Consider the following 20,919-nt stretch of genomic DNA (forward strand, 5'->3'; position numbering starts at 1 on the left):
TGGAAGCAAGAAAAGTTAGGAATTGTGTTTTACAAATATGTTCTATGAAAACATCAGCATGATGACAAAGTCATGCCCTTTGGGGTACAAATGAGCAGATTTACCACAAAACATTTCTATATAGATAGGAGATAAATCTTACTTCAGAGATCCCTTGCAATATTGAGCACCTTCCAAGCCAAATGTGTACTAGCACTTAAAGAAAATATTACCAGTTTTAACACCCAAACTCTCTCGATGTTTTGATTACTCTTCCTATTAATATGCACATGATAGAAGTTAATGCCACACTGACAGATTTAATGCTTTGTAAATGTGCTGAATTAAACTAGAAAGGTAAAAGCAGCCATTACCCTAAGACCTAAAAGAGAGACACTAATCAGCTGTCTTTTTTCCTCCTATCCTTTTTAAAGATGACTGGGAATACAGGTTTTATTTAAAATGCAAGGCTGGAAAAAGCTTAGCCACAGGAAAAAGAAAAGGTCTTGACCCTTAGATATTGATCCCATTCTATTGATTACAAGAGATGGGGGTGGAGGGACTTTTAAAAAATGTAATCTTAAAAAAGACACAAATAGATTTGGGTAAAAATCAGACTGAGCTTTGTTATTTACAGGACTTGAGAGTTCTAGAATAAAAAATAATGGTGGAGATGAGGGCACATGTGGACTCCAGAGCTGATATTCAGACCTCATAGACTCAGAAGTCAAAAGCCCTTGCTTTCACTGGCAGGAGTGTTCTGTCAGTGGGCTAATGCTGTCCATGGAAGCTGGGATATCTGACAAGGCTGGGATCCACATTTGCTGATAAATTCCCTACTACGAGCAAAGGGGCACTTTGCTAAAACATCCTTCCTCTGCAGCCATGCTGAACAAGAGATTGAGAAGAAAAAGAGCCCCCAGCCTGTGGCCCAGACTTTTCAGGAGAAAAGTTAACAAACAAGGTTAAAACTTTGTGTGTTATACTGAACTTCGGGATCCAAGTGGAAAACTGTAAGTTTCAGTGGCAAAGAGAAAGGAAGACTATTTAGCGTGTTATTATCCAAAAGAGGCTTTTAAAAGGCTCTCAAAACCCTAGGACAAGTAAGCCTATGTAGAACAACTTCTATGAGAAGCATTAAATCTACATGAATCCTGAAATGCCTGATTTACTTGAGCAAAAGGCTCCATAATTCTTATTGTCAAAGAACTGAAACATTTCTGTAGCTTAGAGGGAGGAAGAACTGCTCCCTTGCAATGTGCCAGGGCCGCAAAGAATACGCTACAGATACATTAACAAATGAAAACATAAAATAAACACAGAAAAATGTGTAATCCCAGGAAGTAATATATATTTTAACTACTGCTCTGCTTTCAGTGTGTCTACTTAGCTGTTCCATGTTGCATAGCTCAGACTGCTGAGAGGAGTTTCCCTGTGCTTTTCCTAACAGAGCACAAAGTGGGCTAGAGAGTTTCTCCGCGTAAATTTCTTATAGACCTGTGGAATTCTGCAGGTGGACTCTGTTAAAAATATTTAAACTGTACAATATTTGTTGAAGGACTTCTAATCAACAAATTCTGACCTGCTAAATGGGCAGGTGTTCTAGGACCCATCTGGCGACATGCTGTTCTCCCCTGCTTCATATAATACTCCCATTATCTTTTGGGATTCTCTGAAGGTGTGTTCTCCTCACTGCACAAACAAGCTTCTGTCACCAACATTGCTTCTATGTGCCATTTGATCTGTCCAGAGAGGAGGTCACAAAGTGTATATAGTCAGTAAAACAAGGGTCAAATACTCTCTTCCGGTGAGATAGGGCTAAAACTTGTGCATATAAAATGTGTTTCAGCTTCAGCAATCTGTGATAACCTTTAGCAGCAATCAGGAATCTGGACAGTCAGCATTTTGAGGTGGCAACCACACAGGAGCCAGGCAAGTGTGACCTCTGGAACAGGATGGTGCTTTGCATGGGGTGGTTGAATACTGCTAAAAATAGGGTAGCTTATTCTCAGTAGGTAACACGGTGTGACCTTGCTGCATTGCTGATAGTGACCAACTGTCTCAGATCTCTCTCCACACCCTTCCAATGTCCCAGGTAGGAAAAATACCCTAGACTAATACCATGCTAAGTAGTCTGTTCTCATTAAAGTGTGCCTTCACTGTTGCTCTCACTTCATTTTTACTGTCTAAAGACAACTCTGAATAATATGTTCTCACGTAGGTATTTAGGTAGAAAGAGATCCTGAATTTTAAAAGCCACAACTCTTTCCAAATTATTTCCTTCTAGAGTTTTTATTAGGTGTGGTATCATCTGCTAATTCTTCTATCAGTGACCCATTTCACAGCGCAGTTTTAGTGCTAACAAACAAGCAAAAAAATCTTGCTATAGAATCAAAGATGAAATCAAATTACTTAAAGTTTACATTTTTTAATCAGCATTTACTTTTGCATGGTTTCTTCCTCATCAAAAGAAATCTATGAAATTTTGAAAGACTCAGAATTTCCTGTACATAACAGATAAAGAATAGTGTGCTCCTATTAAATTAGAACATTCAGGAAAGTTGGTTTTGTTATAGATACATATTATATTGTTGGCTTTTTGCAAATATTAAAATGAATGTTATGTGTATAAGAATGGAATTTTTTGTTGTATTAATATAGTTTTCTTTATTTCTGTTATTGATGAAACTTAGAAATAGTAGTATAATACATATATGTTAGGCTATGGCATAGTATTAAAATAAAAAACTGCTCTTGTTTGTATAACCCAAAGACTGAGAAACAAACAAACAAAAAAATAAATAGCTAGAGAACTCTTGCATTTGTAAACTATCTTATCCAGATGAAGACAGCAGTGACCAGAACTCTGGGGGGAGGAATTTATTGCGTTTCTGGTATCAGGGAATGTAAGTCTTGATGGCCCGAAGAAGTTTGATCTATTGGGAAGGGGGCAAGAGAAAACTAAACAGAAGAACACCAAAGATCCTAAGAAGAATGTATGTAATATGTATGAGAATTTATGGGTATGTAGTAGGGTTCTGTTTTTAAGGGACAATCCTTTGTTAGTAAGGTGTGCTCTCTTAGCTGAATGCAGACACCCGGCCATATCTGTGTACTTTATTTTTTTCTCGTAATTGTCTTTTTTTTTTTTTATTAAACTTTTAAATTCTATAAAAATTATGTGAACCTCGTTTTTCACAATTTCATCAATAAACTCCCTTTGCAGCAGATAGTGACAAAAAGTGTTTCTCAAGGGAGGTAAATATTTACTTACATATTTACAAACTTTCTCAGTGCTCTTTATGAAACTTGGTAACTCATGCAAACTAAAGTGGCAAATTAGACAACACACAGTATAATAACAGATATTAATTTTTTTTTAAACCTGTCTTTTTAAGATCTAAGATGAGAAAACTGTAAAAGTCCTAATGTGAATTCAGGAGCTACAGAATTGGTTTGGGCTTTACTCGCTTGTCTTACCCACATGCAGCCTGGTGTCTGCAGCATAGCTGGGAAACACGTTTGCCTCAGGGGCAAAACACACCAGTCCAAAGGGGTGAAGAACCTCTCCTGCTCTGAAATCAGCCTGGCTGAGCTGAGGGGCTGGGGAGGGGCAGCTCAGCAAGCTCTCACCTCTCTGGAACAAGGTAATTTCTTTGCTTAAGAAGGGCACCGTAAATATACCATCTCTTAAATGTGCTTAGACATTACAGGTGTCCTTGAAGAGGGAAAGAAGTGTGAGGCAGGGAATGAAAGGCAGCGACAGCGGCAGAGACTCATGAGTATTATAACACCAATGGCTGGAATTAGAAGGGACCCTCCAGCCTAGCTGTATATCACAAAGAGGAGTGGAGTTTTTAAGGGAACCATTTAATCTTCAGAGACAATTTAAGGGCCTTCTGCTGCCTGGGCCTCAGCCACCCTCTTCCCATAGTCTCCCCTAAAGCCTGGCCCTGGCCTTGGGCATGTTTTTGCATCTGTGAGCACCAGGTGTGGATGGCAGTGCCAGGGCTCAGGTGCAGTGGCAGTGGGCCCCTCTGCTCTGTCCTGTCAGCACTCAGGGTCACCTGTGTCCTCCCTCAATTTTTTCATTTATTTGTTTTTTAGTCACATGAGGCTGAGGTACCTCCATGTGCTCTGGATAAATACAAGTTTTCAGACCTCTGTCTCAGCAAAGTTCCAGTGCAGAAACCTGGGTTTCTGTGACTGAACCCTGGAAGACAGAATCTGCATTTAAAAATCAGTAAATTAATGCCTGCAAAGATGCTGTATAAGTCTGTACCTAATAAGTAGAGTAGAGATCTATTAATTTAACCATCTAGCCTCCCCTATTGCTCTGCCACCCTTATGATAATAATGATGAGTAGGGTGGCAAGAAATTGAGCTATTTTGCCTACTGAAATGCACTGAAGGAGCTTATATTTCTGTAGGAATGGAAAGAAAGAAGATAACTTTTTCCTGTAAAAAGAAATGGGCAGGGAATGAACCTAGCATTTACTATATGAATATATTATTCTAGTGAGGTTCATTATTTTCTGTTTCTGCAGGCAGGGAAAGAAGTTCTTTTGGGGGGGACGACCAATTAATTGGATATATTTTTCACCTGAAAAAACATAGGGCAAAAGAAATATAAATTCACTATAAAGTTAATATTAAGCAATTAAAAATAAAAAAGTGATAGAAATGAAGACAGAGAAACAGAGGAGATACTGAGGGAGAACTCATGTTTGGAGAGTTAATTCAAGGAAAAGATGAAATGATATGCATGGAAAGTAAGTTCTGCAAAAGGACCAAATGTTTCTGAGCCTTTTTCCATTCCAAATGCATTCAGTGTTACCCACCAGAAGTGTAAAGACCAAAAAGAAGAGGTACATAAAACACTATGATTTTATTAGATAGTTCTCTCCTAAAAAAGTAGAAGTAACCCCAGTATTACAGTGACAACAGGATGTGCCTTTTGATTCTATTGTTTGAGAGTACTGGCCCAAGATTTCATATCACAGCCTTGGGCCTCTCATGCCACTTACCTGAGAGGGCTGGAAATTCAGATTCCAGATATCCCTGTATTTACAGGTATGCAGGTGGATCTGTGCAAAGGCACTCATATGCCTCAAATTGTGAAGTCATTTTGGTCTACCCATGTCCAAGAGTTGTGGATTTGTTACAGGATTTCAGAGTGTATATTTTCCATATTTAAGTGTCACCCAGGGGCTGCTCTATGTTTTCTGTTCACCCATCCTGCCCAGCCTTAGAGACACACTAATTTATGTCCTGATCCATGCTCTGGGAATTAGTGTCATGGCACTGAATAAGATTGTAAAGGAGTAATTTTTTTTAACCTCTGCATGTTCAAGGTACTTATCTTGTTGCATGAATATGGATGATAGTTTCCTATGAATATGGAAAAGACTAGGGAGGGATGGGTCAGTGTTTAACTGCTCTTAACCTTTCCACCAAGCTGACCCTACCAGAATATGATGCATAGGAGGGGTCGGTCATAGCTGATTTTCTGTTAGAATGCCATTAGTAATTTTTTGCCACATATATTTGCCCTAAAGCCTTGTTTGCCACCTATATAATTATTAGAAGACTCTTATCATTGTATTTGAAATTCTAAGTTGACACTTATGTCATAGTACTATGGCACAGTATTATGTTTAATTTCTCTTTTGTTAGTCTCGTTTAATGTACTGAAGAATTATGCTCAAAAAAAGATCCCACACACTTCTTTTCCTTACCATTACCAGCTCTGTATTCCTCCCCTACCTGTTAGAGACATCATTTTAATAAAAAAAAAAAGAAAAAAATACATGTTTAGGTTGGCATGCTCAAAATATAAGGTGTGTAAGCACCTCATTTCATGTGTTTTCTCTAGGGAGTAACAATACATTGATGTTTTCTTGATAGGTAGAACTAATAACCCAGTGGTATTGCAGGATGATGATGCCAGATTAATTGTGATTTTGTGCACTATGTCATTCTGAGCTGTTTGGCACAAATTATGTTCCCTTGATCCCTGTACAGAGCAAACAGTAATTGAAAGATTAGCTTCCTCCTCCGCCCTGGCAGAATTGCATGGGTGTTTCCTGCAGTGCTCCATCTTATCCCAGAACTCATGGGTGAGGTTTCTCCTGATGAAAACTCATGGGAAGGTGTTACATAGCAGATGACTGGCTTTACCTTGGAATGGAAAATCCTGATGCAGCCATGAAATGGTTATCTGTGAACAGGGTCACACTTATGGAATTGGAACAGGAAGACCCTTTGGGCTCTTTAGGTGGTGTTTAGGTCTCCATATGGTTGTACCTATCTCTTGTGAAATCTTGTGAAAATTCATGTCAGCATTCAGTGCCCATGGATTGGGTTCCTTTCCCATAAGACTGCAGAGTTGAAAATGTAACATGTTCCTGGATTATTTTTCTTTTTAAATTTTATTTATTTTTTATTGTTTTCACATTTTCTAATGTAGTTTTTGCAAGCAGAAGAATGTAATAAGAAGTCAAAAAGCAGCAGCACTATTCAGCCACTATATAAAGGGTGGAAATAAAATTTTTCTTACTAGTTACTTTATACTTAACTATATATTTTGGAACAGTTGAAAACTTCGATCCACTTGCTGCAGATTTCTATCTTGTTTATCTGTTCCCATTTGAAGTAGTTTTATAGTGGCAACAATCCTGGCTTATCACTGTTCTTCATCTGCCATTCTCTCATTTTGCACCAGATTTGTCAACCTCTCAATATTTTGCTCTCCTTTCAGTGACTGAAAACTGATGTACTACAAACATAAGCTAGTTTTCCAGAGAAGATGAGTAAGCACAGAAAGCTCTGATTGGTTTATTGGGCCCATGTGGTTAAGGTGTGCCAATTTCTGTAGCCAAGAACAATGAAAAGAGCAAATGCAGGTTAGCTGCTGATGTGTGTCTCTCTGTTTCTAGCCTAATAGATGAGGTTTCCAGTTGTATTAAAGTAGCAGAATTTTACAGAAGTCTGGTTTGGAACTGAAATTTGCAGATTTAGATTCACAGCAAGAATTTGCTTGCCTGTAAGCAATTATAGTATAGTCAACATCAATGGATACTTTTGGTAGCAGTGTCTTTGAAGTCAAGGCCCTATGTTTAAATAGCTGGGTTAAACAGGCTCATGGATTAAACACAAATATTGTTATATTGTATTTGCAGTATAAGGTACTTAGCTCAGCATTTTTATTTTTATTTAAGCTATGCATTTCCAAGATAATTCAATTAAGATAATTTTGTCGTTGTGTTAATTACTGTGGATATATATTGCATAATACAGAATACCATAGTACAGAATACCTTTTGAGTAAATTAAGTCCACACTGCTGGGACTTGTCTCTCCTATTCCACTTAAAGGTTATCAGTTACTACATGATATGCAGAGTAGACATATCCACAGTTGCTATCTGGCAGAGTTTATAGTTTAAATATGCAAAACAGGTGAAAGGCAGAGAAAGAGAGAGTTTCCCATGATCTAAAATCAGCCAGGGATGATGTGCACAGGCTGCAGGATTTAGGCACCGCTCCATCCATACTGCTGTCCCTTTGGAAGAGCAGTCTAACACAGATTAAGATACTTACTCACACTTGTACAAAAGCGTGGTTTTTTTTTTGTTTTTTTTAATTATTATTGTAAAGTAAATGTCAGCTATTCCATCTGCCCCTCAAAATAACCATCATTAATTAGCTGATTTATTTTAGACGTTGCAGCAGAGGTGGATTTTTAAGGATAGATTTCGAAGAAGCGAGGACAATTGCCTGACAGCTCAGTTCAGGGAGGGCACTCCATGTGTGAGGGGCAGGGTGGAGCTGTATGTGAGAGAAGCTGACAAACAGCAGAGAAGATTGTTATTGTTGGTGGATTTGAAGGAAGAGTGTGAGTGTCTGTGTGTATTTGTGTGTGAAAAAGAGAAAGAGAAATGCAATTAGAGATGAGAACAGACAAATAAAGAAGGGTGGAGTTTTGAAGAGCCTTGAAGCTGAGGACAAGAAGCATGAACTTGCTATTCTGAAACCAGAAGGGATTGAAAGAGGGATGAGTGATGTGGTCAGAACATACAAGGACTATAACCCCCAAGCAGAAAAAAAAAAAAAGAAAAAATGGTGGTTATTCCTTGATAAGCTCAGAAAGCACAAGTTGACAGAACAACCTCTGCTTCCAAAACCTTTTAGAAGCTGAACAATTTTTGAGGAAGAAAAGAGAACAGAGATGGCATCCAAAATAGCACATTAAAAAAAAAAAAAAAAAAAAATCTCTGAGCAAGGGCATTTGCAGTGCTAAAGCAGAATGTTAATTGAAATCCTACTGTGCCAACAGGAACATTGGAAAGAGACCAGTCAGGATTAGACTAATTAAGATGTCTTTAAAAGAAAGGGGAAAAAAATCTACTGAAAAACTGAACAGGTTGGATTGTATTAAAGAGGAATTTACCAAATGCACAGAGAATCCTTAAAGAATTTATAAAGTATGTCCATCTTGCAAATCATGAAGTGGACTGGAATGTTGATACAGTTAAAGAAAAGATGTCTTCTGAGTATCCGTGAAAGCTTGTGGCTGGGAATGTGCTCCAGCACATTAGCTCCTTGTCCCCTGTATTTTTATTTTGAGGAGAGATGCCAATAGCTGCTTTAAGGAAGTTAATGGCTTCTGTATAACCCCTTGTAGTGGCTTTCTCTGACATAAAATACTTCTGATTCAGCACCCCTCTTCCTTGTCATCACTTGTTCCCATTTGGCTTTGTGTGTCCAACTGTGGAAAGAGGCAAAGCGAGTTTTGTTCTTGAGCTGGAAAATGGAATTTCCTTTTCTTTACTAAGATAAAGATATTGTCTACCAACGTGATCTTGTCACTACTATGATAGGGAGGAGATGTCCTTCTTTCTGAGCTATCACTGCACAGTGCTGTCAGGCAGCACAAAAGCGCTTATGTGGCACTAGAACATGGGCATAAAGATGGAGGTAGGGTTTGAACTTGCCTTTGCTAGGGCCAGCAGGACACACAGATTTGAGTCTGAGACCACAGGTAGGAGCAGTGTTTGCCAGGCAGCTTCCACAACTGGAGCTGATGACCCACATCCAAGCCTCATACAGCCCTGGGAAGATAACCATTGCTCCTGACATTACAGAGTGATAATGGCATTTGACAGAAGAAACCATGAATATTTTAATCCTTTAAAAGGAGTAAGGAGTATGTCTAGTGTTGAGTCAAGCTGTTTGAATTATTCAGTGTGAATAAGTGAGCCAATTTATTGGACCTTTTCCTTGTTCCCAGATCACTCATAACCTCATCTTTCTTTCCATGGCCGGAGTTGCTTTTCTCAAGTTTTCTGCAAATAGTTTATACAAATGTCAGCCAATGGAACTTGTGATCTCTTTCCTTCAACCATTATTAGCTGTTAGCTTTGCATAATTTTCCAAATTATTCCTTTTCAGTATTTGGATGGCAGGAATTTTGAAATGGGGGAAAAATGAAATGGTGACTTTAAATACATAACTGTACTAATATTTTTCCTTACAAAATTAAAAATATATCTAGTTGTGCAAAATGCAGATATTATCTATATAATTATACAAACATATAAAGTCCTAACTGACAGGTGGATTTAATTGGGGTCTGAATTGTGTAATAGCCCCAACAGGAACCTTCTCAGGACTGAGTGGTCAGTGACCCTTTGTGCTTAGCCCCGAAAATGTCTCATCTATCCAGAAAAACAGGGCATCTACACTTAATGTGTTCAGCAATAATTTTAAAACCTGTCTGTGCATTTTACTGGAGCTGAACAATTGCAAATTTGATGAAGATTGCCTATTAAATGGTACCAGTATGGTTAAGTCAAAGACAACTCTGAGGAGTGTTTCAGAGTCTTGATTTTACACTATTCAACTCTCTTGAGTTTTACATTGGTATATTTACTTATTTACCAAAGCCAGAGTCTTTCTACAAAAATACTCTCTGTAAGGATATTCTTGGGAGGTCTGCAGATTGTCTCACATTTGTACAAATGTAAAGTCAACCCAAATAAGTACACCTATGTGAAATCTGCATACTGATATAGTACTTTTCTTAAAATCTGATATGAAACGACACACAACAGGAAAGCCAGAATCTTTCTCTAAAACTGCACAGAGAGTAGATCCCATTCTAAGCCATTTATCTAAGTAAAATGGAGTGTACAAGGTACTAAACTAGCCTGACAACCTGTATTTAGTGTAATGATTTATTTGCTCTTTGGCAAGCTCTAACCATTTACTATTAACTATTGCAGACGAAAGGTAAGGTTATTATTACCTCATAAAGTAAATAGTGATACTTAACAAAACAGAACATCTGCCCCACTTATTAAAATATTTTGACAGATTTAAATTGGTTAACATTTAATCTCATTTGTAATTATGGGAAGCAATAGTATGTGCTCTGAAGACATGAAAATAAATATTTTTGTGATTAGGAAACTTGTTACACTCCAACAATAATTTTTTTTCTTAGGGTTCTTTTCTTAATCTGAAAATAATGTAGACATTACTTTGGCATTCTTGTAAATACTGAGGCTACTTGGAACTAAGCCTACTAGTTTTAGATAGCTTAAAAACCCAACCCTTATTTATTTTACTGGCATATAAAAAAGGGAAATATAAAAACAACTTTCTGTGCTTAGAAAAATAAATTGATATATGAATGCTTAACTATTAGATATTTAAAGGTGACTGGATTTTTAAAGAGAGCCTGAAATTCTATTTGAATATTTTAAGTGCTGAGGACAAAAACTGAATACTAACCCAGTAAATGAAAATCACTAGTTTTCTTCCAGGACTGTTTTTTGGTCCAGTCCACTACATGGCCACATGACCACAAGGGGGTTGTCCCAGGATGGGAGGGAGGGAGCAGGCAGACAAGAACAGCCAGGCTTTCCCTGTCTGTGATTCTGTTGATTCACACTTGATTGAAAAGATTCTGTTATGATGACTTAAGATGGTAAATCCAGAAACTTGAGCTAGGCTGTGCTTTTTAAACTCAAGTTGATATACCTCTCTGGCAAATAACTCATTGCTCTGCATCTTTTCCACCTTTCTTCCCCTAAGCTAAATATTTTTCTTGTCTATGTAGAAGATTTTAGCAGTTGAGTTTTTTTCTCTTAATACATTTGCACAATATTCAGCATAGCAAGGTCTGTTTCTTAGCTGAAGGTTATCTGTGCAGAACACAGTCTCAAAAAATTTGGGTGTGACTTTCTGGGAAGGGAACTTGTCTGGTTTGCACCAGCTTCATCATTACATGTGGCAGAATGTCCGAAATATCAGTGCTCGTCAACTTTTTTTAATATAGCACATTTCCTACAACGTGTCAAAAGCATTTTAAAGAACAATAGTTACTGAGTTGAATAATCAATTATAGATAATAATACAGTGCAGCACAGATAGCCCAAAATGTATAATTATAGTATTTGATTTGGTTCTGTTAGAAGTCAGTGGCAATTTAACATTCACATCATCAGTGGAAGCAGGAAGGCCAATGTAGATAAATGCTCAGCATATGGTTAGTTGTGAAGTCTGTCTCAGCTATTCAAATGTCTTGTAAAATTTCAGCTTAAGCTGGATTTTTTTTATGTTGAGTCCTGTCTCAAAGATGATCTAGAGCAGTTTAAGATAATAGTGGTTTATCCTTTTCCAGTTTATGTGTTGACTTTCTGACCTCTCTGTGGGCTCTACCCATATTTAAAATAGCATCTAAGGTCTGTCACTACAACTTGGAATTTAAGTTATATGGTGGACTTTACCAGTTCTTCTAGACAAAAATACTCAGAAGCAAATTGCAATTTTATCACCATTTATTACATTCCTAGAAATTAATTAAATCAGCTTTTCCTGAAGAGTCCTCCCCACTCTTTTCCTTTAACCTGAAACTTACAACTAATCCTAATATACAGAAATGTAAAATATGTTGCTTACTTAGTGGCTTGTGATGTGATTTTCATGGCCTTGTTTGTAGTTCAGATGAATAAATGAAGGCCTTTTAATCTGCTTTCTGCTGCAAGGATTTTGGAAAGTGGTTTTTTAAAACTCTATCTCAGTGAATTGTAGAACACAGTGGCTAAAGATTCACTGTTCCCAAAAATTTGAGCTAATAAGTCTTGATTGCATGACTACTCTGAGAAGAGGTCTGGACAGTGTTCATATCTAGATTTAAATGAGTATTCATAGGATTTTATTCAGTAGTCTCTCCATACTGTTATGGGTTTTCAGAGTACTATCTGAGAGTCTTTCCCTTCTGTGTGTTCTTTATGCCATTCTGGTTTTTTTTATGTCTGTTTTGTATTTCATGTGTATTTTTTCAGTCTACCTTGATTTTAGCTCAAATGTCCAACTTCTCTCTGTGAGCTTTCTGACAAGATTGTGGCACTAAAAGCAGTAGGATCAATCATCATAAACAGACTTAGACCCTAAATTGTACATATCCCATCAAATTTTTCCTAATCTCCAGATTAGTTCCGCAAGTCATGATTCCATTTTTGCCTAAAGGAGATTTTGAGTATTTCTTTCTTTGTTTTAGCCAGAAGCTAACTTAGAACCATAAGGGGTAACTTTTTTAAAAATAAAAAAACTTCATCCTTCATAATTTTCATTATTCCACATACAGGTTTTTAGGTTTTTTGTTAATCTAGGCCTAACATAAGCCTGTAAGTGTATATACTGAGTGCTGTGTTCAGCTCTGTGGCCCCCAGCACAAGAAGAAGGTGATCCTGTTGGAGTGAGTCCAGAGAAGGGCCATGAAATCTAAAGCATCTCTCCTATGAAGACAGGCTGAGAGAGCTGAAGTTGCTTGGCCAGGAGAGGAAAAGGTTCCAGGGAGACCTTAGTGCACTTTCCAGCAACCAAAGGAGATCCTCAGGAAAGGTGAAAAGGGATTTTTTACAAGGCCATCTAATGATAGTACAAGGGATAATGGCTTTGAACTGAGTCTATATTTAGGTTAGAGATCAGAAAAAATTTACTGTTAGGATGGTGGTGCATTGGAAAATGTTTCCAAGAGAAGCTGTGGATGCCCCATTGCTGGAAGCATTCATGGCCAGGCTGGATGGGGCTTTGAGCAACCTGGCCTAGTGGAAGGTGTCCCTGACCATGGCAGGGGGTCTGGAACTAGATCTCTAAGCTTCCTTCCAACCTGAATAATTCTGTGATATGTTCTGTGAAATGCTTAGCTTGTTGCTTTGATTTTCTTTCATTTGGTTTCTCTTCTGTGTGAGTTTAAGCTATTTTATGTGTGTGTGTGGATTTTGAGACTGCTTAAAAGAGCTGTCATCTCTGCATAAAGTGTATAGGTGTGCTCTTATAATCCAGTTTTAAGGGAGGTGGGTCAAGAACTTATGTTTGGTCAGCCATCTGGGAAGAGCAGAATCTGGCCTCAGTACAACACATAGATATTTGTAGCTCTTACTATTTGGATTGCAAGCTTCATATCTAGCCTTACAGATAATAAAAACTTTAAAACATTAACCCTTCCAATGCTCCTAGGCTGTTTGTTAATTTTTCCTCCCTTTTTTTTAAATTTAATTTTTTCCTTCAACACTTTGGTTTTTACAAGAAAAATTGATGTTCCCACCCTAAGTAATTGCCACCCTTTTTTTACAGCCTTACAACTCCATAAGATGAGCTATTGTGCTAAATAATTAGCACATGCCATTCAGAATATTATAAGAATTATATGCAACATCAAGCAGGAACTATACACTGACAAAGGACCCTATTTGCTCTGAAGTTGCACTAAAGAGAAATTACGTATTAGCAACAGGTACATTTAAAACAAGTTATTAATTGTTAAGGGAAAAAAAGTCAGAAAGAACAGTGTCCTATTCAACCATTAATACAGTAAAGCATTTTAAAGTTTGCTGTGATTTGAACCATAACCTCTTTGAAAATATCCTTTGTTCATTTGCATAAACAAACATTAATACCATGCTTGAACACAAAAATGCATTTACATAAAAACTACATTGTGATTTATAATTTATTAAGTAATTGTGGCTGAGATGTTATTGGAAACAAAGAAAACAACTATATTTAAATGCCAGGCTCCAAGGGAATATAATATATAGAAATTTTTTAATAAGGAAGACAAAATATTTTCTTTCTAGCATGTCACTAATTAATAAAGATTTTCTTTTGGATATATTTATTTTTAATGGAATTTTGTGTTTTGTGATGAGCTGTACTACAGTATACTGGAGGCCCTGGAGATTATATTCTCTGCTTAAGTAGTGTGTAAAAGATATTGCAAAATATAACCTTACATTGTCCAGCTAACTTGGTAGGTTAAACTTATTAGAAGATTTCTGCAAGGCGTACCTTTCTTGTGGATTCCATTTGAAGATGGGCACTGAGCCATACAGATTGAAGTAATTTTGGCATCTGGAAACAGAAGTCAATGCACTAGGGGAAACTAAGATGGTTGGAAAGGTCTCTGATGAAGTCAAGCAGCAGATGAACAAAGACAGTTTACATTTCAGATTTGGGATAAGATGCTCAAGTGCCAGTTTTATGGCACAGGAAGTACTGGTAGAGATTTTAAAAAGAAATTTAGCCCTTTTCGTGTGTCCAAATCCTCTAGCCATTCCTGCCTGTACAGAGCATAGGACTTGGCTAAGGCAGTTTCAGCTGAATCCTGGGATCTCCAGAACATCCTTACAGCAGAAATGCACCTCCAAGTTTCCCTTGGCATTCCAAGCACAAGTTATTACTGGGAGGTGAGGAATGGCTTCAAAATGTCTCAAGGAAAGACCCTAGGCCTTATTTATTTTGAAGTTATTCCTAGTGTTCTTCTCCCTCCTTAGCAGCCTCCAATTCGTATCTAATGCTGGGTTATTCCACAGACTCCCTCTTGCTCTTCCAGTAGGGTTAGCATTTGTTCAATCTCTATTTGAACTGACTGTATTTGCATTGTCCTGCAGGCTGTGAGGCATATGGTCCATTGAGAACACAGGAGGGAGAGTCCTGGAGCCAGCTTTGTGTTCGGAGACACTTCAAAGCTTTTCAGTTCCGTAGGCAAAATTTAAAGGGATAAGGAACTGTAGTCCCAGTTGGATTTTTTCTTTTGTCGACAGAAGTAGCAGTAAGACAGGGAGGGGAAGTCTGGACAATCATGTTTGCTGCTTCTGAAAGGAGGGGAGGACACGTAGGGGATGACCAGCCTTTTCTCTCCCCCTGCACCACAGAACCTGACTTTTACACATTCTGAGCCAGTCTTCAGAGGTAACTGGCATGGATTCTAGGGATCTGGCTAAAACAAATAAAAACCCCAACCCAAACCAAACTAAAAATCAAACAAATAAAAACAACTAAAACACCCATCACAAAAAACAACAAAACAACAAAAAAACAACTCCTCCACCCCAAAAAAACCCCAAACAAAAACCAAACGAAAAACCTCCCGACCATAAACTCCCACAAAAACCCTACCCAGTCATAAGTCACCATCAGTATCCTTTGTGGTCATATCTGTTTCTGGCAATAACTTGTAAAGACAAACTTTATCCTGGCATAGAAGTGGCCTTTAGATATTTTTTGATCAAACTATTTAAGGAGCAGCTGAACTCTGGGAGGTTCTTGTTGAGCATGTGCAAAATGCAGTTACACTAAAGGCTTAGGAAGTGACCAAGAGAGGAAAAATTTCCTCAGTGGAACCATAAGATCCAGCTGTGACCAAAGAAAGCTCCTGCCCTGAATGAGTCACTATGTGAAGCAGATACGAAATAATTTCAGCCCAAATGACTAAAGTTGGCAAGAATTATGACCAGCTTTGTATAATACCTTACCTTAGATCATAAGTTTCCCCATTAATTGTGGCTAAAGGTGGTCTCTGAACTTGGTACTTTATGCATGTCACTGGCTGTTTGTTAACCAGGGCATGATTAGCACCTTCAGCAGCAAACTGCAGGTGCCTGAGTTCTGTGGTGGATCAAACACATTATTCTTTAAGTTATCCTTCTGAATTATTAAGATAGAAATTATATTTCAATAGTCCTGTGTGTTTGGTGAAATGAATATTACTTTATAATTTTCTTTTGATAACACCTTTCTAGGCCTTCCAGAAAGCCGAAATTTGTTTGATTATTAAAAGTTCATTTTGGGCATATGTTCTAAATAAATTTCTTTCAGAGCTGGGAGGAAACTGTGTAGAAGGCAAATGAAACTAAATTATAATTTGTGGTTTGCTGCTCTTACAACATCTCAAGCCCATGAAATTTCAGATGGATTTATTGATACTTTGAAAAATATGTAAAAATAAATAATCAGCTGTCACTCTCCATATATGTGCTCTGTTTTCTTTAACATTCTTATGTCAGATTCTATAAACTCCAGCAAGAAATTCTGTATGCTATGTACAGCTTGGCAGCTCTAATGACACACATTAAGACTTTTGGCAAAAAATGTTTGGAAAGCCCTGATATAAATCCTTTGGATTTTTTTGAATAAAGTAGTTCAAGGTGGCAAATTCCATGGAAAACATTTTCCAGAAGGCTGGGAAAGCAGCTGCAGGCTGTCCTGTTCCTAGTCTGTATAAAACTCCATGGTGAAAACATCTCTCAGTAATAAGGAAGTTAATACAGTAAATCAATTTACTCTGTCTACATATGCAGTTATAGACTTTCATAGAAGTATTTTTAATGAATTTTTAATATGGAATTACTCTTTCCTGGTTTTATTTTCCTTCCCCATTCTTTGTCTTTAAGATCCCAAAGGACAGTCTCTATAACAGAAAACTGGGATTCTGACCATGGTTATGCTCGTGTGAAATTTCATAAGTGACAGAAAAGCTCTTTTGGACCATCAATTGTGTGCTTGAACTCTTAATGGACTTGTTAGTCACATAATAATAAGGAAAATAAGGGACAAGCCAGCTATATTAAAAAAGATCGGATTTATGGATGACTTTTGGCTATGCTCTTTTTTTGCTCATAGGTGATGTATGGAGATATGCTGGAGCTCAATAGTCTGAAAATGTGAGTGAAAATATTTGCAGTTAGATCAGATTTGCTCATATACATGTTTACAAATTCCTTCCAAAGTTGCAATAGAGAATCCCATTGTGAAACATAAAATTAATTTTGAATTAACTGTTTAGTGTCTGGGAAGGAAAAACATGAGTGAGCATATCTTCTATAAAATCTAGGTATTGCTTGTGACATGTGAAAGCCTAAAAGTAGTTTTAAATGTTGTAACTGCATCAGCAGTTCCTGATGATATAATATGGCATTCATGATAAAAAATAAAAATAAACACATGCAATTTTTAAATTAATGTCTAAAGTTATGACAAAATTTTTTATTTAAGACACTTTCAGTAATACAGCTACCAGGCCTGATATTCAAGTATTATTTTAATGGCCCCAGTGTGCCTTGTCTTAAATGAATCTGGTGGTCTTCAGCACCCGAACATGGCTGAGCAGGCTGAAGAGATCCTCCATGCCTTTGCTATGGTGGTCACAACAAAGTTACCGCTACTTCTGTCTATTGCATAATTTTTCTTTTGTATTTTCCTCCCTAACTTATATTAGCCAAAATCAGCTGTGTTTTAAAAGCCCTACTCCCTATCATTTCAACAAGAGAGGGTTTAGAGGGCAGCTACATGTGCTGTTCTGCTGGCAAATCTGACGGAGTGCTAATCTCTCCTTATCTCAGATGCACTGTAAAATTGCTGGGCTAAATACTATTGCCAAGTCTGAGCACTGGCAAAAATGAGGAGTTTGACTAAAAAAAGCAATACATTTAAAATTCTTTTTATATGACTTAGGGTTTTTTGAAAAGGCAGAATACAAATGTCTAAACTTTCCTTACCAATTCTGAGTGCTAGTAGTTAGTTCTCTTTTAAAATAAGACGAAGGGCAATATTTAATTATTTGATTCCTGCTGCTATGAGTCAAACAAAAACATCACTGAAATCTGATAGTTGATATTAAATGATATTAAAGGAGCCAAGTGTGCAGCAAAGAGGGACAAAGGATTCAGTATGAAATTTGTATCTTGCTTTGTCCTGTTAAAAGGTCTAGAATGATCTTATGAGGTCTTAAAATGGACATTTCTTTGGGAAGAAGGTCTTTCCACAGGAGTCATCATAGAATGAGGACTTCTGAGGACACCTTTGCAAGGCAGATGGTACCAAGGACAGAAAGAGCCCAGTGAGGGAAACGTTGGAGTGTGTGGTGTGAAGACACTTTAGCAGATTATAGTACAGCCTCAAGCTGCTGAAGTGGTGAATCGAAGGTGATCTAGGTTAGACTGTGATGTAGAAGCAACACACTTTAAGTTACCCAGAGTCCTTCTGGCCTTTGATTTTCTCAGTCTCTGTGTTCACCCAGCAGAGTTTTCGTGTACTGCTTCACTGGAATAAAAAAACCCCAAAAACTATTAGAGAAGATGTCCTGGAATACTTAAGCTTTTGGCTGTTCAGTTCTCTCTTTTATTTTTTTTTCTTAATTTTTTTCTCTTTTTTTTTTTTTTTTTTTTTTAAAAGCCAGCATGCCTTTATATATCTATATACAATTATACTCATGTTCTGAGAAATATGTATGACCTAGGCAACCCTGAAGGAGGTATTTTCCCCTTTGGAAGTCTCACTCCTTCAGAGAAAGAAAAAAAAGATCATGGATGGAGGCAGGAAACAGGTAGTTAAACGGTAAAACACATTGTGCTAAAATTGTGATTCTTCTCAGAGCTGCATCAAATTCCATTCTCAGATCATGTACTGCAGCCAAACTGCATCTCACAGAAATATATTTGGCTTTGTTTCTTAACTTCCCTGTTCTGATACACTAAGAGCATTCTCAGTTGGGTCTGCCAGTCAAAACTAAAGACATCTTTCTAACCTGGAACTGCTTAATATCTTGTTTCAAAGGTCAGAGTAGCGTTTGTGAGTCTGTGCTGGTTGAGGAGTGAGAATCAATTTAATTTTGATATATTTGGAAAAGAACACGTGAAACTGCAGGCCAGTGTAAATCTGACCACAGATCACCTACTTGGGTCCCTTGATAGTAGTTTGCAGCTGCATAGCCACACTTTTGATCTAGTATGAAGGGAAGACCTAAACAAACTTGAGTCAAATTTTAGAAGAAATTTAATTCATGGAGATACCTAAAGTTTAAATGTGTAGGCCTCAGACAAAATTAAGCTAGGAAAAAATGACAACTTTGGAGTTTTTAAGTGTTTCAGTGATTGCTGTGTTACTGGGGATACATGTAGGAAATATTTTTCTATATAATTAAAAAATTCCATTTGGCAAAATTTTTATCTGCAATGTAAACATTGAACATAAATGTGAATGTGTCTAAGTATGGCTGGGTTATTTTGTTTCTATATAGTGCAGTTATAGCAACCACATTTAAATCCTTAACTTGGAATATAAGCTGCATGAATGCAAAAGTAAGAGTTACAGGCTGGATCTACATTTGTGGCTGGAAAATACAGAATAACTGGTGTTGCAATTGTGAGAGGGATATTCCCAGCAATGGATGCTCCTGAAACCAATGACCAGTGTCTCAATTCAGACTTCCTCTTCACTTCTTACATAGGCAGATTATTCCTTTTTTTACTTTGGCTGATAGGTTTGGTAGTGAGAGAGACCAAGCCAAGGTGGAACAGTAATGACCACAGACATTTTCAGTGCAGACAAGTAAAAATGAACTTAGCCAAGAGACAATATCTGCTGCTCTGCTAAGACTAATCAAGTTATCATTAAGCTTGTAATGACCATATAAGTTGTAATACTTAAAAGTGATGCCTTTGATCAGCAGCCTCTTTTAAAGAGCTGTTTAGGAAAAGGAACAATTCTGAATAACTTGAACACAAATTCTGTGTTTAAGTCACAAAAATTAAAACAAGTCTGATATACTATGGATTTCATTAAAATTTATGAAAATTTAGTTTCCATATTTAAATATTATGTATTGGACAGTTGAAAGTAAATCCTTATGGAACAATATTTCTCCTCAGACTGAAATTTTGCAGTGGGAGGGACAAAATTACACTGTAATTATAAACCTCTGAAAGCAGGGTTTGTAAGGGAAATGCTAGCAGATTTCTTACTATCATGACACTAACCGAAACGATATAATACATGAATTTAATAGGAAGTTAATAAATATTGCTCTGATTTGAGGAAATTCTTAGAGTCATACACATAGTGAAGTGGCTTTGAATAAGAAGACATAGAGGACGGGTAGTGGATTGGATAAAATGGTATTTTATCCACTGAAAATACAGAGAAGGGAGAAGACCATTAATAATTCTGTTAGTGTATGTGGTATATAGAATGATAGAATGAATGCAATAATAAATACATTTACAGATACACATTCTTTCCTCTGAAGTCATAGTTAATACAAAAAATGAGGGTTGGTGCATTTTGTATTACGTTCATGGTTGAAGTTAATTGTATTGTATTTATAGCACATATTGGGGATTTTCATTTTAGATCAGGACTTTCCTTGGCAATTTAGTAATAGCCACAGGTTCCAAGAGGCTAAACTGAGAGAAATAAATAAGAATTCAAATCAAAACATGCAGGGGTTCTGCATAAACTCCCTTAATGGAACGAACAAACTCCTCAAGATAGACGAGAGGGACACGCATGTAGAAGGCAGGGAAATTTGTTGCTTTCAGCTAATTTCACTTTTCTTTATCCTTTTCAACTTCAGAAAACTATATTCTGGCCATTCTAAGTTTGAATTTATATATATATATATATATATATTATATGGTATCAGATCCCCATCCACAGTCCATTTGAACTTCAGGTGACACAGAGAAACTATAAGCAAACATAATTCTTGCAAAGGAACAGATTTCGGTTTTGAAATTAGTTGGTTGCTGGAAGTTAGATGAAATCTCTTGAACTTGGAAGATGTCTTTTTCCTACATCCTGTTTTAAAGTT

At 37.1% G+C, this 20,919-nt stretch overlaps 1 long non-coding RNA gene across 3 annotated transcripts in view; it reads left to right on the top strand.

Moving 5' to 3' along the window:
- Nucleotides 1-2,008: 2,008 nt before the first annotated feature.
- LOC131585475 (uncharacterized) overlaps nt 2,009-20,919 on the top strand; it is a 97,297-nt gene continuing 78,386 nt past the window's right edge. For 2 of the 3 annotated variants that reach the window (XR_009278954.1, XR_009278956.1), the window contains exon 1: nt 2,014-2,074. This is a non-coding gene — a long non-coding RNA (uncharacterized LOC131585475). Of the gene's footprint in view, nt 2,075-20,919 lie in introns of all 3 variants that reach the window. The other variant, XR_009278957.1, reaches the window with a different exon arrangement.

Source organism: Poecile atricapillus, chromosome 1, assembly GCF_030490865.1.
Source record: "Poecile atricapillus isolate bPoeAtr1 chromosome 1, bPoeAtr1.hap1, whole genome shotgun sequence".
Lineage (NCBI taxonomy): Eukaryota > Metazoa > Chordata > Aves > Passeriformes > Paridae > Poecile > Poecile atricapillus.